The sequence below is a fragment of the Ambystoma mexicanum genome, chromosome 2q (genome assembly GCF_040938575.1).
Source record: "Ambystoma mexicanum isolate Mex_15411 chromosome 2q, UKY_AmexF1_1, whole genome shotgun sequence".
NCBI lineage: Eukaryota > Metazoa > Chordata > Amphibia > Caudata > Ambystomatidae > Ambystoma > Ambystoma mexicanum.
The window spans coordinates 1,257,404,354-1,257,424,921 of record NC_090924.1 but is presented as its reverse complement, the minus strand read 5'-3'; the positions used below and the strand labels follow the sequence as shown (position 1 = coordinate 1,257,424,921).

The following is a 20,568-nucleotide window of genomic DNA, read 5'->3' as shown; positions in this document are numbered from 1 at the left end:
CTTGTCAAACCTTTTGGCAGGGACTTGAGACTGGAGATGCATCGTGCCAATGGGAAGAATATGAAGTGATTGACAACGGAGCTATACCACCACCAGCCATTGATAGTGAATGTCCTCCTGGTAGTTCGGATGCAGTCGGAGATCAATTTACAGAATCCACACCCGCAAAAACTAAGACCGCGAGAAAGTTGAAGAAATTGTTTTATTCACCCATCGCCGGAGAAGGAACAGATGTTGCAATGGAAGAGAATGAAGTGGACGACAATGAAACACCATCAATATCACTGAACATAGCTGAAGACGATATCAGAGATTCTACCTTTCATGTGAGTGACATGTCCTCAACGTTACAGGCCGAACCAGCTGGGATGCAGAGTGACAGTATAAGGAAAGAGGCCAAATTCATTGTATTCGATAGTTGTTTGATTGATATTATTATTCGGATGAAATGTGGGCATTCGGTTGGTGGGGAAGTATGTGGGGAGCCATTGATTAATGTGACTCGTGCAATTCGAGGCACTAACCTTAAAATACATGCCACCTGTACAAAATATCATCCTTTCTCATGGTCTGCACAACCCATGCTGGGGCAACTGCCAGCAGGCAATCTACTTTGTGCAGCGGCTGCACTTTTTAGTGGTTCAAGTTTTAAAAAGTTAGAGTCTTTCTTTCAGTTTGTGGGAATCCATTTCATTGCGAAAACTCAGTTCTACAAATACCAAACCGATTATCTATTTCCAGCCATTAGCGAAGCTTGGAGAATGGAAAAAATGTCTATTGATAGTACATTCGCGGGCAAACGGTTCAGGCTAGCCGGTGATGGACAGTGCGACAGCCCAGGATTTTCAGCCAAGTACTGCACCTACCACTTTCAGGACATGGAAAGTAAGAAAATTGTGAGTTTGGTGGTCGTGCAGGTGTCACAAAGTACATCCTCAGTGGCCATGGAGAAAGTTGGCTTTGTAGCATCATTGCAAGAACTACAATCGCGGGGAATGGTGATCGACCTGATAGCCACGGACAGACACGTTTCAATTGCCAAGACAATGAGAGAAGAGTACAAAAATATAAATCACCAATTTGACGTTTGGCATCTTGCAAAAACAATCAATAAAAAAATTTCGGCTGCAGGTAAAAAAAAAGATATGCAAGGTATTTCACAGTGGTCCAAGTCAATCAGCAACCATCTTTGGTGGAGCTCAAAAACATGTGGAGGGTCGTTGGAAATTCTACTGGAAAAATGGCGGTCAGTAATGCTACACTGTAGCAACGTTCACCGCTGGACCACAAACCAACATTTCCACAATTGTGAACATGGCCATTTGTCCACAGAGGAGGCACGGAAGAAGAAGTGGTTGATTCCTTCATCACCCACTCACAAAGCCATTGAAAATATTGTATTTGATAAAACTATAACAAGAGATTTGAGGGGACTCACAGAATTCTGCCACACAGGAGATTTGGAGGTGTTCCACAATATGTGCCTAAAGTACAGGCCAAAACGATTGCATTTTGGCATGGAGGGCATGATAAATCGGACTCTTCTAGCTGTCTTGACACATAACCATAATGTTGGCCGTCAACAAAGTAGGACGACCGGAACTTTAGGGACGCTTCGCTACAATAAGGCCTTCACTAAAAGAAATAAACAATGGGTTATCAAACCAGTGTTTGAGGATATGCAATATGACTTTATTGAGAGACTTATTGTTGATGTCCTAGATAGGCACATACATGGAGTTGTGAACGAACCTGTGCAGGGGACAACTGCATTGCCACCCAACATTGCCTCTGTTCCATGTCCACCTAAAGAAGAGCTCATTGAGAAATACACATCACGGTTTAAATGATTGTAATTTGATTCTCTGTTCTCTCGAGTCTCCTCATGTCGCAGGCCCATTGAATATGTGTAGCTATGTATTGTGTAAATAAAAGTGATTGCTCTGTGAGTCCTGTGAGATGGCCTTACACTGAATGTAGCTAACTAGGAATGTGTGCTCGTTCAAAGTGAAGGTCAGCTGCTTTGATGTTTTCTCGGGTGCCGGAATGGCCCACGACTCAGTATAAGGTTCTATTGTTATTTGACCTTGACAGGCCGGGACCATCCCGAAAGACTTCTTTTTGGGGGTGTGGGGCAATAACGTAAGAAACGATAATGAATATAATTTCAGAAACGAAAGCCATTTAATGTTCGTTCATTATAAGAAATAACGTTGGCATAGAAGGAGTGGTATTTCGGGGCTGCCCTACGCACAGACACAATGGAAAATGCAAATATAATGTAAGTAACTCTTTAGATGAGTTTATACCGCAATTTAATTACTATAGAGTAGCTTTAAAGACGGGTTAAGTTGTACTTGTTCGTTCTATGTGGCATATTGTTTTGTACCGCGCACTATCTTGAGGAGAACCATCTCCTTTTACGGAAGCACCTCAAAACCTTCCTCTTTGCTTCTGCTTTCTCTCTCCCTCTCCCCTGCTACAACTGGTCCACTGTCTGCGACCTCTGTCCTGGGCCCTTCCACTCTCCACCTGCACTGCCTCCCTGTCAACCCCTGCACTGGGGGACTGTCTCAGTATCCTACAGCCCCCCCTTGACGTATAATACCCAGTTGCACTGTCCTAGCTATGAAATAATTTCCCGACCTAATATATAAAATGAATAATTTTAATAAAGATCTGATGGTGAGACTAATTTCATTTTTTATGTTTTTAAAACAGGTACATCCTTCATTATTGTATGTGTCACGAGTACCAGACACCGGCGGATGGCTTTTTCAACCGCCAGTTGCTTCTCCGCGTGAACAACGTTACCACCCTGACCATTTTATGGGACGATCGCCAAGTACAAGTATGCCCTTACGCGGTACTAACAGCTAGATGCAACATACAGACCGTTGTGGTGGCCTAGTGCCTCGTTGTTGGAACAGCCATGCGATTATCAGTGCGACCGAAGAGCTTATTTTATCGTAAACCAACACCCTGTGTACTGCACACGAACATCGCTTGCCTCAAGACGAACTATTTTGGATCGAGAGCAAAGAAAAATGCAAATCGCTGAATATTCTCTAAACATTTGATGTCCAATAAATGTACTTTGCCAAATGTACAATCTTGCCGTTTGCTTTTAAACCACAGTTTCATATTCCGAATTGTGGCGCTGTATTGTGAGATGATCTAAGACCCTGTGTACAGCAAAGGAACATCGCGTGCCTCAAAACGAACTTTTTGGAACGTGAGCAAATAAAAATGAAAATCGCTGAATATTCTCTAAACATTTGATGTCAAATAAATGTACTTTACCAAATTTACAATCTTGCGGTTTGATTTAAAAGTACAGTTTCATATTCCCAATTGTGGCGCGCTGTGTTGTGAGCTGACCTGTGTTGGTTTCCGGGTTCTGTGTGGAGTCGCGTAGAAGACGCCTGGGCGCGTTTGCCTACGCAGCACAGTCACGTCACGGATAGAGGCGGGGAATATAAATGTTTTGATAAAGTCTGTTTCAGGGGCGGGGGATTTGATTTAGTGCCGCAAAAGCAGGTGAGCCAGGTCGATGGGGGGAAATGATAGGATTATCAGAAAATGGCGGCTGATTTCGAGTGCGTTAATGGACGAAAAGTCGGGTAAGGTCCATAGGAAAGTTTTCTACGATCTACCGATTTATGCTTAAAAACACATGGCCGAACCGTAGGGACAATAAAAAAAAAGTCCCGGAACTATCCTTTAACTTGACCACTCATTTGATGCCTCTGTATTGTCCTGAAGGCACCTGGTTTCACTTTCAGGCCTCACGTTGCTGTCGGATGGTGGAAGATGGTGTTTGGAGGCGACTTCCTGCTTTGCGTGGGTTTGTGATTGAAATTGCTAACATTGGCTGCGTTTCAAGCAACGTGATGCGCGCGACAGCATTTGTACATGAAATGTGCGCATCTAATGGATGCGCAGAAAGCCGTGCATCTCGGCTCGCTTTGCCATACAAATCATTCCATTTGAACGCTGAGGGCCCGATTCATGGAATATTTGCCTGGTTCAAAGTGAATTTGCACTGCTGAAAAGTGACTTTGCACTCCCGACACAAACCCTGATTTATGGAACTGTGCAAGGTGAGAGTGTGATTCTTTAGCCCTACTGTAAGAATCACATTTTCAGAAGAGAATATGCACGCTTAGAATTCGAACATTGACTTCTTCTATGAAATCAAAAGGCGGTGTCGTCAGTGGAGTAACGTTGCTGAAAATGTTGGGGGGGACATGACATCTGAAGAAAAGGTGCCCCAGCCAAATGAATGGGGAAAAATGGTGTGCCATGAAAGTTGGGGGGGACAAAAACCCCTGTCCCCCCCCCTAAAATTACACCCATAGGTGTCGTCCCTTAATGAATGAAAGTAGTGATGCACATTTGCCCGAAACTGAGACTGAGAAGTGGTCTGATTGGACAGAAGTGATCAGTGCAGTCCTACAGTGAATGTCCTATTTTTGTGTTCGCCATGCCCTTAGGCACTGCTTGCCAGATGAGTGCTTCCCCAATCAAAACACTTTTTTGATTGGGCAAGCACCCATCTGTGTGGGGCCTGCTGAGCTGATGTGCAGCATTCAGGTGAAACCAACCAGCTTTGCAAAACCTTCACCTGTCTCGATGCTGCTCCCACCCGGGACCGCCAACTGGGGATTGCCAGGGTACAAGGTGTGAACTCTCTAAATCACACTGCTACTCCTGACACAGCCTCATTTCTACCCACCCTTTAGTGGTAGAAATGAATTTCGCACATATGTTCCAATTCTTCGTGATTGTCCCATGAAGACCCTGTGACAAAATGCCATTTGCGCAGGTAGGCAATCCCGATCGTTTTGATTCATGCCACAGCGAATAATGAGGGAAACGCTGGCTCAGAAAGTGGGCTCTGCTAACCAGGCACCACTTTCATAATGCTCCATGCTGAAAAGTATAGTGCACTGGTGCTCGCTTTGCGGAACCCCGTCTGTTGGCTCGTCAGTAATGGTCCTGTTGCTCGGCAGCCACAGAGTCACTTGTTTTCCTGACAAACAGCTGCTGGAATCTAAATGAATTCCAGCCATGGGCATCCCTTAAAAGTGGATAACCATGATCCCAATATATGTATGTTCCTCTATCTCCCCGAGGCCTGGTGGCAGATTAATAAATAGACATAAACTATATCTGGCTCGATATAGAGACCTTTTGAAAACACACTTATAAATGGTCAAAACAAATGTGATCTCTTTTTATTTAACTGGCTTTCCAGGGACACCCACCACTATCTTTGTTGTGTAACACTGTCTAGGACAAAGTACCCCCAAAAACAGTATGTTAGCTCCAGCCCAGGAGGTTCTTTTTCTTTCTTCTTTGCTGGGACGGCTTGAAACTCTCACAGGGTAGCAGGGTCAGCCCACAAGGCGCCATGTGGATACCACTGCTTCAAAGTGCAATGGGTATATCACACCCGGGGGCTAATAGCTATAGTCTCTTTGATGTAAGGAAGCCAGGGAGAGGGAGGAGTCAAAGTAGCCCAAGAGAAAGGTTACAGCCAAGAGAGAGGTTCCATCATCTTGTCATTTCTTGGGTCACTCACACTTCCTGTGCCCACTCCTCACTTCCTGCAGACAAAGAAATCTGGGACTGACAACCCCTGGCACAGAATATTGTCACAGTAGCCAGGATTAGCCACTTACAGAAGACTTGAAATGGACCGATCCGCACTGCAAAATGACTATATATGGGTATGAGATCCCTCCTTTAATTGAATCATTTATGGATCACAAGCAGAAGGTTTCATCTGGAACTTTATTGGGGTAGAGTCTGCCCAAAATCATCTGTCATAAACTGAAGATAAAGACTTTGAAAGAGGAGCAAGACCCTCCCGTGTCCCACTTCAGAGAGCCATTTAAGGTGACCTGCTGTTCGGACATGCCCTGCCTAATACCTGAACACACCTTATCACTTGAGACCATGCATAGGGTACCACAGCAACCAGGATTAAAGCTAGAGTTTAGGGCTCTGTTTCCTGCTTCAAACTGCTTCTTGAGCTGATCGGACCACTTTCGAGTTATTTCAAGCCCCTGCAGGACCCTTGGTGCTGCCTTTGACCTTCTGCACCTTTTAAATCATATGATCCATTTTCGAGCTCACTTGATACTTTGTAAGCACTCGAAAATAGATATCTTAGCACTTCCATGTAGGGACGTTATTAGAAACATGGAGCCATTGGGGGGCGGGGGTGATGCTGGGGCATACATAGTGCAGAGTCCATTAGTCATGTTCTAGGACTTTCAGATATCCCCTTATGCATCCCCTAACTACATAAGCATCTGACTCAACCTTCTAAGAGCATTACACTCGATCCGTGTCAATGCCACCTTGACCCGCTGTGAGCATCCAAATGTACCCTTCTTGAAGCTGACTCGACCTTCTGGAAGCGTACGACCCAACCCATTTAAATGCCAACCTCCCTCTTGGGAGCATTGGACGCGCACTGTCTCGACCTATTGGATACACTTAACTTGACCAGCAATCAAGTAGAAAGCGCCTAGAACCTCAGCTCGATGCTGTTGAGTCCTCCAAACAAGACTAAAAAGTGCTCATAGTGGTTCTGACTCCATTACCTGGGCTTAAGGGGCCTTCAGGCATTTGATACCCCCTTTTTATGTTTTCAAGACATAGGGCCTCCTTAGAACTCCGGTGGTAGCTGTGCCGGCAAAACCGTTCTCCCGTCTTGAAACATTTTGCTCTCCTAGCACGCATCCCTCCCACTCTCTCTGGGGAACCAGGTGGTGTTATAAAAAACACAGCCGAGACACTGCTCTGGGGGATTCTGTTCTTGGATGTATTTGCTCTATTCAGTGTGGCTGCTGCAGTTCCAATGGTGTTGCCTCTTCCAGTGGGGGCAGTGTAACCCCAACCTATTTCCCTGCGTTGGGAATGCCTAGACCCCGGGCCTTGTTCTCAGCAAGATTTGTGCTTCACAGCATCAACACTAATCTATCGTCTGAAACAAGAATGTTATAAAGAGTTTCACTACCAGGCCCTGGGAAATGCTATGCCTCACAATGATAGCCAGTCTCTTCACCCTCCCTCCAGGAACCTTGGCATTCTGAGCACTCGCTGGGGAAACCAGAAAAAAAATCTTATTAAATGAACAGAAGCTCCAAAATGTGTTCTAACTAGCAGAAACTGCAACCTCTAAGGGGCCTAATTCAAAATGGTAGAACTCTTGCTAATGTGGCAGGTGCACTTATGCTCCTATAAACCAACCTTTACCCTACTTAATGCTTGCACTATGAGCCACTGCAGCCACTCTTTCATGAAGCAGCAAAAGCGTTCCTTAATACAAAAGCAACATATTTTACGTTCTCCTAAATACAATTAAAACCCAACTTCATTCATTGGTGGCTACAAACCCCTTAAAATATCCTGAGTCTAAACTCTAAACTCTAAATACAATGAGCAATATTGTGCGATGTTTTACCATGGTGTGAGTCGGGTGCCTGACTTGCACGTGTATTCAAGATAATCCGAACTGCCGTGTTTATATTCACACATAGCGTTTTTTAATAACATGGCTCACTGACCCGTAATGAAGTGTCTACTTCCAGACAGAGCGTTGTCATGACGTTGACCATGTCCCGCTCCTCCAATCCTTTGGGAGGGTGAGACCGGAGGCGCGTCTGCACTGTCCAATCTTGGACATGTGGCGCCGCCCCAGTCGTCATGCCAACGTTTAAAACACGAAGCTCGGGTGAGCGGTCGCATTTGCAGCCCGCCGCGCAAGCAGAACGGTTCATCGAATACGGTACAGAGGTAGGTTCTTTACCTGCACGCGTATTGAAACACACACAGCATCACCATGTTGTTCAACACGATAATTGCATACCGTTTCTCCCGCAGAGATATCTGCCCGTATACTTGAAATTGAAGGAACACGAGACACATATTCTCGCCAGTTATAGCTAAGGTAATTACTAAACATGACGCTAGTTACTGAATCTTGTACACATTGTGATACAAAATGCAAATATGGGTTTGAGTATTCTAATTAGGGCATGCTGTCTCTTTCTGTTTTCTCCTTACCTGTTCATCGGTATGCAACAATGCATCTCTTGTGACACGCTCATATGGGGGTATGTAAATACTTTAATTACATGAATGGAATGTTTGTTTGAACTAATGTTTCTTTGAACTAACGTAGCCCTGAGGATGGTGCTTTGCATCGAAATGCATTGGCCAAAGTGCTTGTACTGTTAACTGAGGATTTGTTGATTCTCTTGGGATAATGGTGTGATTAAAACACAAATCCTTTACAGCAGATTTTCGAATTAGCTTATTTTGAACATTTCATCATTGAAGCAAGTAAATTATAAATAGTACAGTTGACTACTGAAGCAAATATATTACAAACAAAAGCTTTAAATCTTGGAACTTGAGTACGAACTAACTGAGCTCCTTTTGAGGAGCAACGAGGAGCACCAGCTTTTACAGGGTGGACTCCACTCTGTTTTTCTTTTGATCCTGTTGCTGGGCACATCACGCAGTGTATGGAAGCGGAGCATGCGCGGCTTATTCGCTGTGACTGGCCAGGGCTTGGTGGCTGTAAAGGGGCTCAAATGCTTTGCACTCCAAATCTCGCACTCCAAAGTATTTTTGGCAAGGGTTGTGTGTAGATTATCTAAAAACATGCTTCTTAACAGCAGTTCATTGCCGCACCTTGTTATGCCATTGTTATCTATTTGGCATAGAGGTTGCCTTTTTTTATCCTGCATGTTATCCACGTTGGTCGTGTGTGGTTGTTTCGTCAGTTTTTCTTCAATCATGCAAACCTTGATTTGTATTTGTATTTTGTATTTTATTGAATTTATATAGCGTTTTAATCCAAAACGATGATGTTGAGCTATGTATTGCAGGACTGTTATGTAAAATGCTTGGAAATCGTACACGCTCAGGGATAATGATGTGATGTCATTATTTTGAAGAAGCGGAGAGAGGCCTGTGACTTTGTCATGAGTAATGGAGAGATTCTGCTTGCATTGACCAAATGACGCCTTCCGCAAAAGTACACGGGCATTTTCGGCTGCCTCGGCCCAATGTTCAGACGGAACTGCTGCTTTTGCCTTGTGGCCTGGCTGCACCTCTCAGAGAGAGATCTAATAATAGGCTTTAGAAAACCTAGCAAAAAATACAATTTTCCAGCAGGGAGTCGCTTCAATCTTTAGGGCGCGCAACCCATGTGTTATTGAATTAGCCTACAACTAATAGCAACCTAACAAGCAGAATTATTTTTTTTCCAGTCTTTATTTGACATTTTAAATGTCACCGACAGAAAACACAGAGAAAGCTGCGACAGCCATGACAACCGTGAGTTGAGAGGACAGTCTCGGGAGGATAGTTTAGGGGCAACACGCTCGCCTTAGAAGCAAGACGACGCGGGCAACACAGTATTAAGCGCGTTATAAATAACCAATCATAACCGTAATCCCAGCTACATGCTGCATTCTAACAGGCATAATGAAATGGATTGTCCTTCACGTATCCACCGCAGCAACATGAGTTACCAGGAGTGCATAAATAAGAATGTAGTGATATATCAGCCCATGTCTGTGATCTTCTGTCCGTGATTGCTTGCTGTTGCGCTTTGATGTGGTGCACTAGTTTTGTGCTAATATTCTCCAGCGATCAAGGGGTGGTTGCCTACTGGAAACCTTCTGTAATTGCCAATGTCCAGCCAAATTGCCAGTCTCGGCAGACCGTCTTTAAAGTTTGCCTTTCTTATATGGGTCTCGAAAATTGAAGGGCAAATTGGACTCTTACAATTTAAGTGTTAGAAAAAATCACTTTTGCTCACCTGCCATCCTGGTTTAATTGAAAAGATAATCGCAGAGTGGATTTCGTAGAGTCGAATCTCTGGTTTATTGATTGGCTTGTGGAATTTCCCTCAATGGCTCGTATTTTTGTGTTTTCACTGTCACCTATTCAGGGCATACCTCAAAGGAGTTGTCAAACATTGCAATACAGCAGCATATGTACTTTCTTGTGAAAGTAGACACAAGGTTTTGCTGTGGGACCCATTTCAGGGGCTTAAGGACAGGATGATCTGCAACACATCCTTTCCCACTATCTCCTATCTAACAACAAAAACAGTGGGTTACTTACCAAATAAGCACAACAGGAAGGTGATGGCTGGAAGGTTTCAAATCATTCATAACCACTGGGAGAGATCTGGGCAACCCTCAGGACCATCATTTTTCTTGCTGGACTTGTGTTGGTCAGTTGCTGTTTCCAGTCTGTGGCCAGATACTGGGCAGGCACTCGATGTCTGTGCTTTGGGGTTTAGGCCTCTTTGGGATGCTCTGTCTGTTTACAGTTTAGCCCGAGTGATGTACTGGAGTCCAGGTTGATGTGTTGGATGTCTGCTTACATTCACAGTAATTTGGTAATATGGTCTATACACATTGATATTAACGCTACATATGGTGATCCATTCTTGTATGAAATGTATATCATATTACAGTGATATTGTAACCATATTTTTCTTAGTGTACTGAGGAACAATGCTATGTGATGCCACTTCCTGGTTTGTCAAGGGATGAAAGGTCATGTGCAATTACTTCCTGTGATGTCACCTGGGCCAGGATAAAATGACATCACTTCCTGTGATGTCATCGGGGGTCAGGGGTCATATGTTGTCACTTCCACTACCCCTGGCATTTTGGTGTAATGACGTCCCTGGCTGATGTGTAGTCTAGAATGTATTCAGACGCACCTTGACTCTGTCAGCAAACATGGAACCCTACAATTGTTTTAAACTGTTCCATGAAGTCATGATTGCCTTGTGCCCTGTGCATTTAATTGGGATGTCCTTTTCTATACACATAAACCCAAGAGGGACCCTCTAGTTGTCTGGCACTTAGGTCACGTAATGCACATTATGAAAAACAGTTTCCCTCTCCTCTGTAACCAAACAGGATCCTAGGTTAGTCCATCCATTCATGGTCGAAGGCCTTGTGATGCTCCACAGGATCTAGTCCACAGCATCCTAATTCCCACAGGAAATCATAGAAGTCCTGGCAGTGAGAGGGTTAATCCAGTCTGTGACTGAGGTTAATGCATCTCCCCTACTCTGCCTTCATTTCAACTCTGTCACTGGTGGAGAACTGGCATAGCTCACCAGTTCAGGGGTCCAGAACATAGTCACTCAGGTGGGCAGGCCTCCCCCTCCCAACCCTCTGGGGATCCCTTCTGCCCACCTCCCGGATCAGTCCCTCCTCACCTAAGCTCCCCCCAGCCGGGGATCTTGGCGAATGGGCCAGGCTACCGCTCTCATCCGGTACATCACTCACGTCCCTTCTCTGCAACGCCTCCGACCTGGCTTCTCCAAGTTTGTTGAAGAAACCGGCGTTGCGGGTGACAGAGGCAGTCCCATTTGACGCTGTTACCTTGGAGCCGTGTACTGCTACCACGTCCAACAGACCAGGCTCGTAATTCAAAGATAGCTTTCCCTGCGGATGTCGATTCTTGACTAGTACTTCATTGCCAGGGACGAACTGCTGGGGGTGGAGTCCTCGTCTGATATTCTCCTGCTCAGTACTGATTCTCCTCTCTCTTTCCACCGGCTCGTTGTTGATGACCGCCGGTTCTCTTCCTCCCACTTCCAGGATGAGGCTGCTTGGACACCGTTTGAACATTGCTTCAGCTGGAGCCACACCCGTGGATGTGTGGGGAGTGGCCCGGTACTCCCGTAAGGATTGGTACAGGGCCCTCTGCAGACTGTGCCCCTGGCCCTGATCGATGCAGAAAACACTGTTTAGTGTTCTCATGAAACATTTTGCCTCACCGTTTGCCCAAGGCAACAGAGGCATGATCTTGCGATGATGGACCCCCTACTCCTCAATCAACTGGGTGAAGCTATCCCCTTGGAAAGGTGGACTTTTGTCCGAGCACAGCACCTGGAGCAGTCCGTGGGTGGCAAACATTTTCTCCATCGCGACAGCAACGTTCTCAAAGGCCACCGACTCAATGAACTCCACCTCCGGATATCTTGACCATTCATCCACGATCACGAGCAAGTGTGTGTCCCGACCTGTGGACCCAAAGTCAGCGTGGACGATTTCCCAGGGCCTGGTACCTCTGGGCATGGTCTCTATGATGGGTTCCCTCTGAGCCGGGGACGCCAACTGACACCACACACAGGCTGCCACAAACTCCTCAACCTGCCTTTCCAGATCCAAAAACCACCCCTTCTGACGCAGGTGGGCCTAGGTCTTGGCGCTGCCTTGATGCCCTTGGTGTGCCAGTTCAATCATCTGTGTGACATTGACCTGCGGGATCACAATTCGGTCACCTCTGAGCAACAGTCCTGACTTGGAGAATGCCAGCTCATCCTTGACCATCCATAGCTGTTCAAGCACCGACCTCACTTCGTCGGTCCTCAGGGCCAATGTCTCCACCACAGATTTCCACGAGCCTTGTTGTAGAGCCACCTTAAGGATGATGAAACACTCATCCTCCGCTGCCGCCTGTTCCAGCTCGTGAATCAGCACTGAGTTAGGAGTTGCCGCCTCCACCACCAGCCTGACATCCTCATCGGCCTCTTCCGCACTGATGTCCTTCAGCCCCTCTGGCTCCCCCCGGGTGTCTGGACAGATAGTCGGATGCATTATTGTTGCCCGGGCGATATACCAGGGATACACCATACTCCAGCAGGGCCAGCATCCACCTCTCAAACATTGCGGGCAGCTTTGAGGACGAGCCCGCCAGTATGCGCAGGAGGGGCTTGTGATCCGTGGCCACCATTACTGGTCTTCCCAGGACACAAAGGAGGAAGTGACGACATCCCCACAGGACCGCCAAGGCCTCTCTCTCAATTTGAGAGTACCTTTGCTCCGTCTCTGACAATGCCTTGCTGACATAAGCGACTGGCTGGACCTCCGAGCTGGAATCGGTGAGTACCGCACCCAGTCCAAAGGGGCTGGCATCGACCACAATCTCCGACTGAAGGGACGGTTCAAAGAAGGCCCTGGTTTCCTCTGTTGTCAAAGCCCCCTTGACGTCTTCAAAAGCAGCCTGCTCTAAAGGCCCCCACTGCCAGACAACATCTTTTTAAGTCAGAGCCCGCAGTGTCTCCGACTGGAACACAAGGTTCTTGATGAACAGGCCACAATATGTGACCATTCCCAAAAAGTTCCTGACTTCTGACACGTTCTCAAGGGGTCGTGCCTCCACAATGTCCTTCACTTTCCGAGGATCCAGTGACACACACTTGTGTCTGTGCAGTGTCAGTCCCAGGGATTGAAGTCGCACAAGTGTCCTTGCAAGCCTGCCCAGGTGCTCCGCCTCTGACCACGCAAACACCAATATGTCATTGCTTATGTTTAACACTACCTCCAAGTCAGCTAGGGCACCGCGGATAATGTTCTGGAAAACCTCAGCCGCAGATGACACTCCAAAGCCCAGGCGCTTGTAGCAGTAGAGACCGTGGTGCGTGGTGAATGTCGTTATGTACTGCGACTCAGGGTGCAGCACCACCTGATGAAATCCAGACCTCCAGTCCAGTTTAGAGAAGAACCAGGCTCCTTGTAGCTCAGTGATGATGTCATCTATGTTGGGGGTAATATGGCGCTCCCTTTTGATGGCTTTGTTTGGGAGCCACATGTCCACACATATGCATACCGTGTCTGGCTGCTTGGGTTTCCTGGCAATGACAATAGGAGAAACCCAGGGTGTCTGTCCTTACACCTTTTCAATGATGTCCAACTCGACTAAGCTCTCCAGTTCTTTATCAACCAAGTCCCACAGATGGAACGGTACCCAGCGATGCTTGAAAGCGATCGATTGGATGGACTCATCAATGTGGAGCCTCACCGGATCCCCTGCCATGCGACTGATGCCCTCAAACAGCCGACTGTACTTCACAAGGAGCTCCTGCACATCCTCCACGTAGATGGAGTAGGCAAAACTCACTATGCTGAGTGCCTCTGCAGCCGCACAGCTCAGCAAGGTGTTGCTGCTGACCGAATGGGACATAGAAGCGGGCCGTGATAGATGACCCTCCGTGTCCTACGTTGGCCACAAACGCCCCATCAAGCGGGATGGGTTGTTCACCTCCAAACATAAAGATACGTGCTTTAGGAGTCTGCAGCTTTGGCGGACGTCCCATGGCATCACAGTGTTCCCGCGCCATGACATTCACTGATGTCCCTGTGTCGTTCAGCACCGGGACCGTGGACTCGTTCACCTGTACCAGACACCGTGGCTGTCTCCTGTTATTGGGCCGCAGAACGCCAACACTCGAAACAAAAAAGATGTCTTCCTCCTCCTCCTCCTCCTCCTCATCATCATCGTCCTCCTGAGGGGCACCTTCCTCCCCTTGAACGACCTGAGCGACGTTAGGCGTCACTGTTGCCTGAAGAACCCTGCTCTAACGGGTCCCCTCGGGACCACGACCAGCACTGGAGCTCTGTACATTCGGGCATAGTGGCCTGACACCCCGCACCGGTCACATGATTTCCCTTGCACTGGGCACTCTACGGGGTGAGGGAGGTAATATCCACACTTCATGCAGGAGTCCATTGATCTTGTGCCGCGATCATGCTGGTTGCCACCTGGACATCTCGCGCCTCTGCCCCCTTGGCCACAACCTACTGCGCACACCTCTTCTGTCTTCCATGTGTGCACCGCCACCTCCATTCTGGATGCTCTCACCTGAGACACCTCCAGGCAGCACCCAAGTTCCAAGAAGCGAGGCAGTGTGATCCCTGGTTCAAGCAGCACCTGTCTGCGCAGCTTACCCGACGAACACCCTCAACTGGTTGCAGATCATTGAGTCCGCATTGTCCCAAGCACATGGCAGAGACGATTGGCGCAACCTGCCGTAAAAGTTGTCCAATGTTTCGTCATCCTTCTGGCGAGCACAGCACATCACAAAACATTCATAGTCAGCATTCGCAAGTGGCATGAAGTACTCCATTAAAGCACCCTTGGCTGCATCATATGTGGCATTGGAAGGCTGCAGAGACTGAAACACCTAATGGACAGCAGGCCTTGCGGAATACAACAGCATCGCCACCTTGCTGTCTTCATTGGTTTCACCTGTGGCTCTGAAGTGCATGTCCAGCCTGTCTATCCACATTTTCCATCTCAGCCACAGATTGGAGGGGGCATCCGAGATGTCAAATTCGGGCATTGGCATCAGTGCCCCCTGATGTCTCACCACGAGCGGTGTTTGGGGAACAGGAGGTGCTCCCGCACCCTGGCCATCATCCTGCATGGCAGTGAGTGCACAGGCGCCCCACCCAAACCAAATGGGGCTGCATCTCACTGACCTGCACACAGAAGATAAGTGTGACGATGTTGGTCAGGCACTGTTACAGCTCCACTCCGAGGATGAGTGTGACGATGTTGGTCAGGCACTGCTCCTTGAATCTTCTGATGACTCCTCCACCACCATGCAAACAGCCCAAAATGCCCTCCCAGCCACTACTTGAAAATGTGCACCCAGTACAGCCCAGTCCAGCAGTGCACAGATCAGATGGAGATTGCAGACAAAGGACTTCCTTGCCACTCCAGTGGCTCACAAAATTGAGCAGGGTGGGCCCAGGAGATCAGACAAAGGAATTGTAGGCCTACCCAAGCTGCTCACCTCATACTCGACGTAAAAAGTGTTAAAAACACTTAAAAATGCACAAAATGTACAGCATCAGCTATTCCCCTGCTAGGGAATCCAAAAATTCTGCTTGATGGCGCACAGGCAATCTATAACATAGCCGCGACCCTCCCGAACATATTGGGAAAATGGCGGCCAAACTGCGTGGACAACACCCTCTCTGCAGCATCCAGGAACGGAGAAAACATGAAAAAAAATCACTGCCCTTCACCGCCGTTCTTTGTTGTCCCGCTTCGTCGCCACTGTGATAGTTCTCCGGTGTTACCCGTAGTGTACGTGAGCCCCCTCCCGCCTACAAAGGCTACACGCACACTTGCAGTTGGTTCGGGCTCCCCGGTTGCTCTGCGGCAGCCGAGAACGGCCACTTTATTTATACTGCACGCGGTGGACTGCAACATCACTCTGCCGCGTGCACGTGCCCTTAAAGGGGCAGCACCACAATAGCTATTCTTTGTGAAGTTCCCACTATAGGTACTGCTTGCCCCCTGTTTCGCCACAGACTCCTCAGGGCTCAGCTCAGGTACCAGGTGCGGAGCATTTGACCTCTTCTGGTTCTGGCTCCTCCTATTGATTCTCAAATCTTTTCTCCTGTTTCTCACGAGAAAGATGTTCACCAACAAGCCCACGTGACTGTTTCGCCCGAAGAAGCAGAGGACGCCTTTATTTGCTTCCACGTGATTTAATAGTTATTAGTGAATCTGAACAACTTTTTCTCGCCAACGCGCACTGCAGTTAACTCAAAGAAACAATTCTGATTACTTTTTCAGAAAGCAAGTGCTGTTTCTGACGGAAGAAAGCCAAATATCAGTTTCCTTTGATGGGTGAATGCCCGGTTTTGTCTACTTCTCTTTTCTCATGCCCGTTTGATTTTGTTTCACCTCGTGGGGAAAACATCCCTTTAAGCCCTTGCATTTTTTTAACGCTTTCTTTTTCTCATCGCATCTCATATATTTGGGAATGCTGTCCTCTAGTGGCCAATTTGTTGTATAGCACGTTCACAATTATTTAGTTCATTATTTTTCCTCAGGTAATTTAGTCAGTTCTGTTCTCCATTTCTAAATACGTCATTTTGATTTTGTTCACGTTCTTTTCATCAAGTGTATGCGGCTTTGCACTTCTTCCTTTAAAGTAATATAAACCACTTTTAGATAGTGACACCTTTTGGCAACTTCAAAAAGCTCTCATAAACTGTAAAGGCATGGTAGTAAAGACAAAAAAGTAAACACGCCCCTCCACCCACTTTCGATTCCCAAGCATCCCGTAACCCACACCCCAGCCTGTCTGTGGAATGGCTATAGTAATGTCAACACATCACCCCGTAACACACACCCCAGCCTGTCTGTGGAATGGCTATAGTAATGTCAACAAATCACCCCATAACCCACACCGCAGCACATCCTCCCATAACACACACCCCGGCCTGTCTGTGGAATGGCTATAGTAATTTCAACACATCACCCCATAACACACACCCCAGCACATCCTCCCATAACACACACCCCGGCCTGTCGGTGGAATGGCTATAGTAATGTCAACACATCACCCCATAACACCCCCCCCAGCCTGTCTGTGGAATGGCTATAGTAATGTCAACACATCACCCCATAACACACACCCCAGCACATCCTCCCAAAACACACACCCGGCCTGTCTGTGGAATGGCTATAGTAATGTCAACACATCACCCCATAACACACACCACGGCCTGTCTGTGGAATGGCTATAGTAATGTCAACACATCACCCCATAACACACACCCCAGCACATCCTCCCATAACACACACCCCGGCCTGTCTGTTGAATGGCTATAGTAATGTCAACACATCACCCCATAACACACACCCCGGCCTGTGTGTGGAATGGCTATAGTAATGTCAACACATCACCCCATAACACACACCCCAGCACATCCTCCCATAACACACACCCCGGCCTGTCTGTGGAATGGCTATAGTAATGTCAACACATCACCCCATAACACACACCCCGGCCTGTCTATGGAATGGATATAGTAATGTCAACACATCACCCCATAACACACACCCCAGCACATCCTCCCATAACACACAGCCCGGCCTGTCTGTGGAATGGCTATAGTAATGTCAACACATCACCCCATACCACACACCCCAGCACATCCTCCCATAACACACACCCGGCCTGTCTGTGGAATGGCGATAGTAATGTCAACACATCACCCCATAACACACACCCCGGCCTGTGTGTGGAATGGCTATAGTAATGTCAACACATCACCCCATAACACACACCCCAGCACATCCTCCCATAACACACACCCCGGCCTGTCTGTGGAATGGCTATAGTAATGTCAACACATCACCCCATAACACACACCCCGGCCTGTCTATGGAATGGCTATAGTAATGTCAACACATCACCCCATAACACACACCCCAGCACATCCTCCCATAACACACAGCCCGGCCTGTCTGTGGAATGGCTATAGTAATGTCAACACATCACCCCATACCACACACCCCAGCACATCCTCCCATAACACACACCCGGCCTGTCTGTGGAATGGCGATAGTAATGTCAACACATCACCCCATAACACACACCCCGGCCTGTCTGTGGAATGGCTCTAGTAATGTCAACACATCACCCCATAACACACACCCCAGCACATCCTCCCATAACACACACCCCGGCCTGTCTGTGGAATGGCTATAGTAATTTCAACACATCACCCCATAACACACACCCCGCAGCCTGTCTGTGGAATGGCTATAGTAATGTCATCACATCACCCCATAACACACACACCCCAGCCTGTCTGTGGAATGGCTATAGTAATGTCAACACATCACCCCATAACACACACCCCAGCACATCCTCCCATAACACACACCCCGGCCTGTCTGTGGAATGGCTATAGTAATGTCAACACATCACCCCATAACACACACCCCAGCACATCCTCCCATAACACACACCGCGGCCTGTCTGTGGAATGGCTATAGTAATGTCAACACATCACCCCATAACACACACCCCGGCCTGTCTGTGGAATGGCTATAATAATGTCAACACATCACCCCATAACACACACCCCCCAGCCTGTCTGTGGAATGGCTATAGTAATGTCAACACATCACCCCATAACACACACCCCCCAGCCTGTCTGTGGAATGGCTATAGTAATGTCAACACATCACCCCATAACACACACCCCAGCACATCCTCCCATAACACACACCCCGGCCTGTCTGTGGAATGGCTATAGTAATGTCAACACATCACCCCATAACACACACCCCAGCACATCCTCCCATAAAACACACCCCGGCCTGTCTGTGGAATGGCTATAGTAATGTCAACACATCACCCCATAACACACACCCCAGCACATCCTCCCATAACACACACCCCGGCCTGTCTGTGGAATGGCTATAGTAATTTCAACACATCACCCCATAACACACACCCCGGCCTGTCTATGGAATGGCTATAGTAATGTCAACACATCACCCCATAACACACACCCCAGCACATCCTCCCATAACACACAGCCCGGCCTGTCTGTGGAATGGATATAGTAATGTCAACACATCACCCCATACCACACACCCCAGCATATCCTCCCATAACACACACCCGGCCTGTCTGTGGAATGGCTATAGTAATGTCAACACATCACCCCATAACACACACCCCGGCCTGTCTGTGGAATGGCTATAGTAATGTCAACACATCACCCCATACCACACACCCCAGCACATCCTCCCATAACACTCACCCCGGCCTGTCTGTGGAATGGCTATAGTAATGTCAACACATCACCCCATAACACACACCCCGCAGCCTGTCTGTGGAATGGCTATAGTAATGTCAACACATCACCCCATAACACACACCCCCCAGCCTGTCTGTGGAATGGCTATAGTAATGTCAACACATCACCCCATAACAAACACCCCAGCACATCCTCCCATAACACACACGCCGGCCTGTCTGTGGAATGGCTATAGTAATGTCAACACATCACCCCATAACACACACCCCAGCACATCCTCCCATAACACACACCGCGGCCTGTCTGTGGAATGGCTATAGTAATGTCAACACATCACCCCATAACACACACCCCGGCCTGTCTGTGGAATGGCTATAGTAATGTCAACACATCACCCCATAACACACACCCCCCAGCCTGTCTGTGGAATGGCTATAGTAATGTCAACACATCACCCCATAACACACACCCCCCAGCCTGTCTGTGGAATGGCTATAGTAATGTCAACACATCACCCCATAACACACACCCCAGCACATCCTCCCATAACACACACCCCGGCATGTCTGTGGAATGGCTATAGTAATGTCAACACATCACCCCATAACACACACCCCAGCACATCCTCCCATAAAACACACCCCGGCCTGTCTGTGGAATGGCTATAGTAATGTCAACACATCACCCCATAACACACACCCCGGTCTGTCTGTGGAATGGCTATAGTAATGTCAACACATCACCCCATAACACACACCCCAGCACATCCTCCCATAACAAACACCCCGGCCTGTCTGTGGAATGGCTATAGTAATGTCAACACATCACCCCATACCACACACCCCAGCACATCCTCCCATAACACACACCCGGCCTGTCTGTGGAATGGCTATAGTAATGTCAACACATCACCCCATAACCCACACCCCCTCTGTCTGTGGAATGGCTATAGTAATGTCAACACATCACCCCATAACACACACCCCAGCACATCCTCCCATAACACACACCCCGGCCTGTCTGTGGAATGGCTATAGTAATGTCAACACATCACCCCATAACACACACCCCCCAGCCTGTCTGTGGAATGGCTATAGTAATGTCAACACATCACCCCATAACACACACCCCAGCACATCCTCCC

The 20,568-nt window shown here is 47.8% G+C and overlaps 1 protein-coding gene across 4 annotated transcripts in view; it reads left to right on the top strand.

Moving 5' to 3' along the window:
* Positions 1-20,568, top strand: part of NHSL2 (NHS like 2) — a 1,544,548-nt gene that overhangs the window by 1,453,297 nt on the left and 70,683 nt on the right. The gene's annotated exons all lie outside the window — the stretch shown is intronic.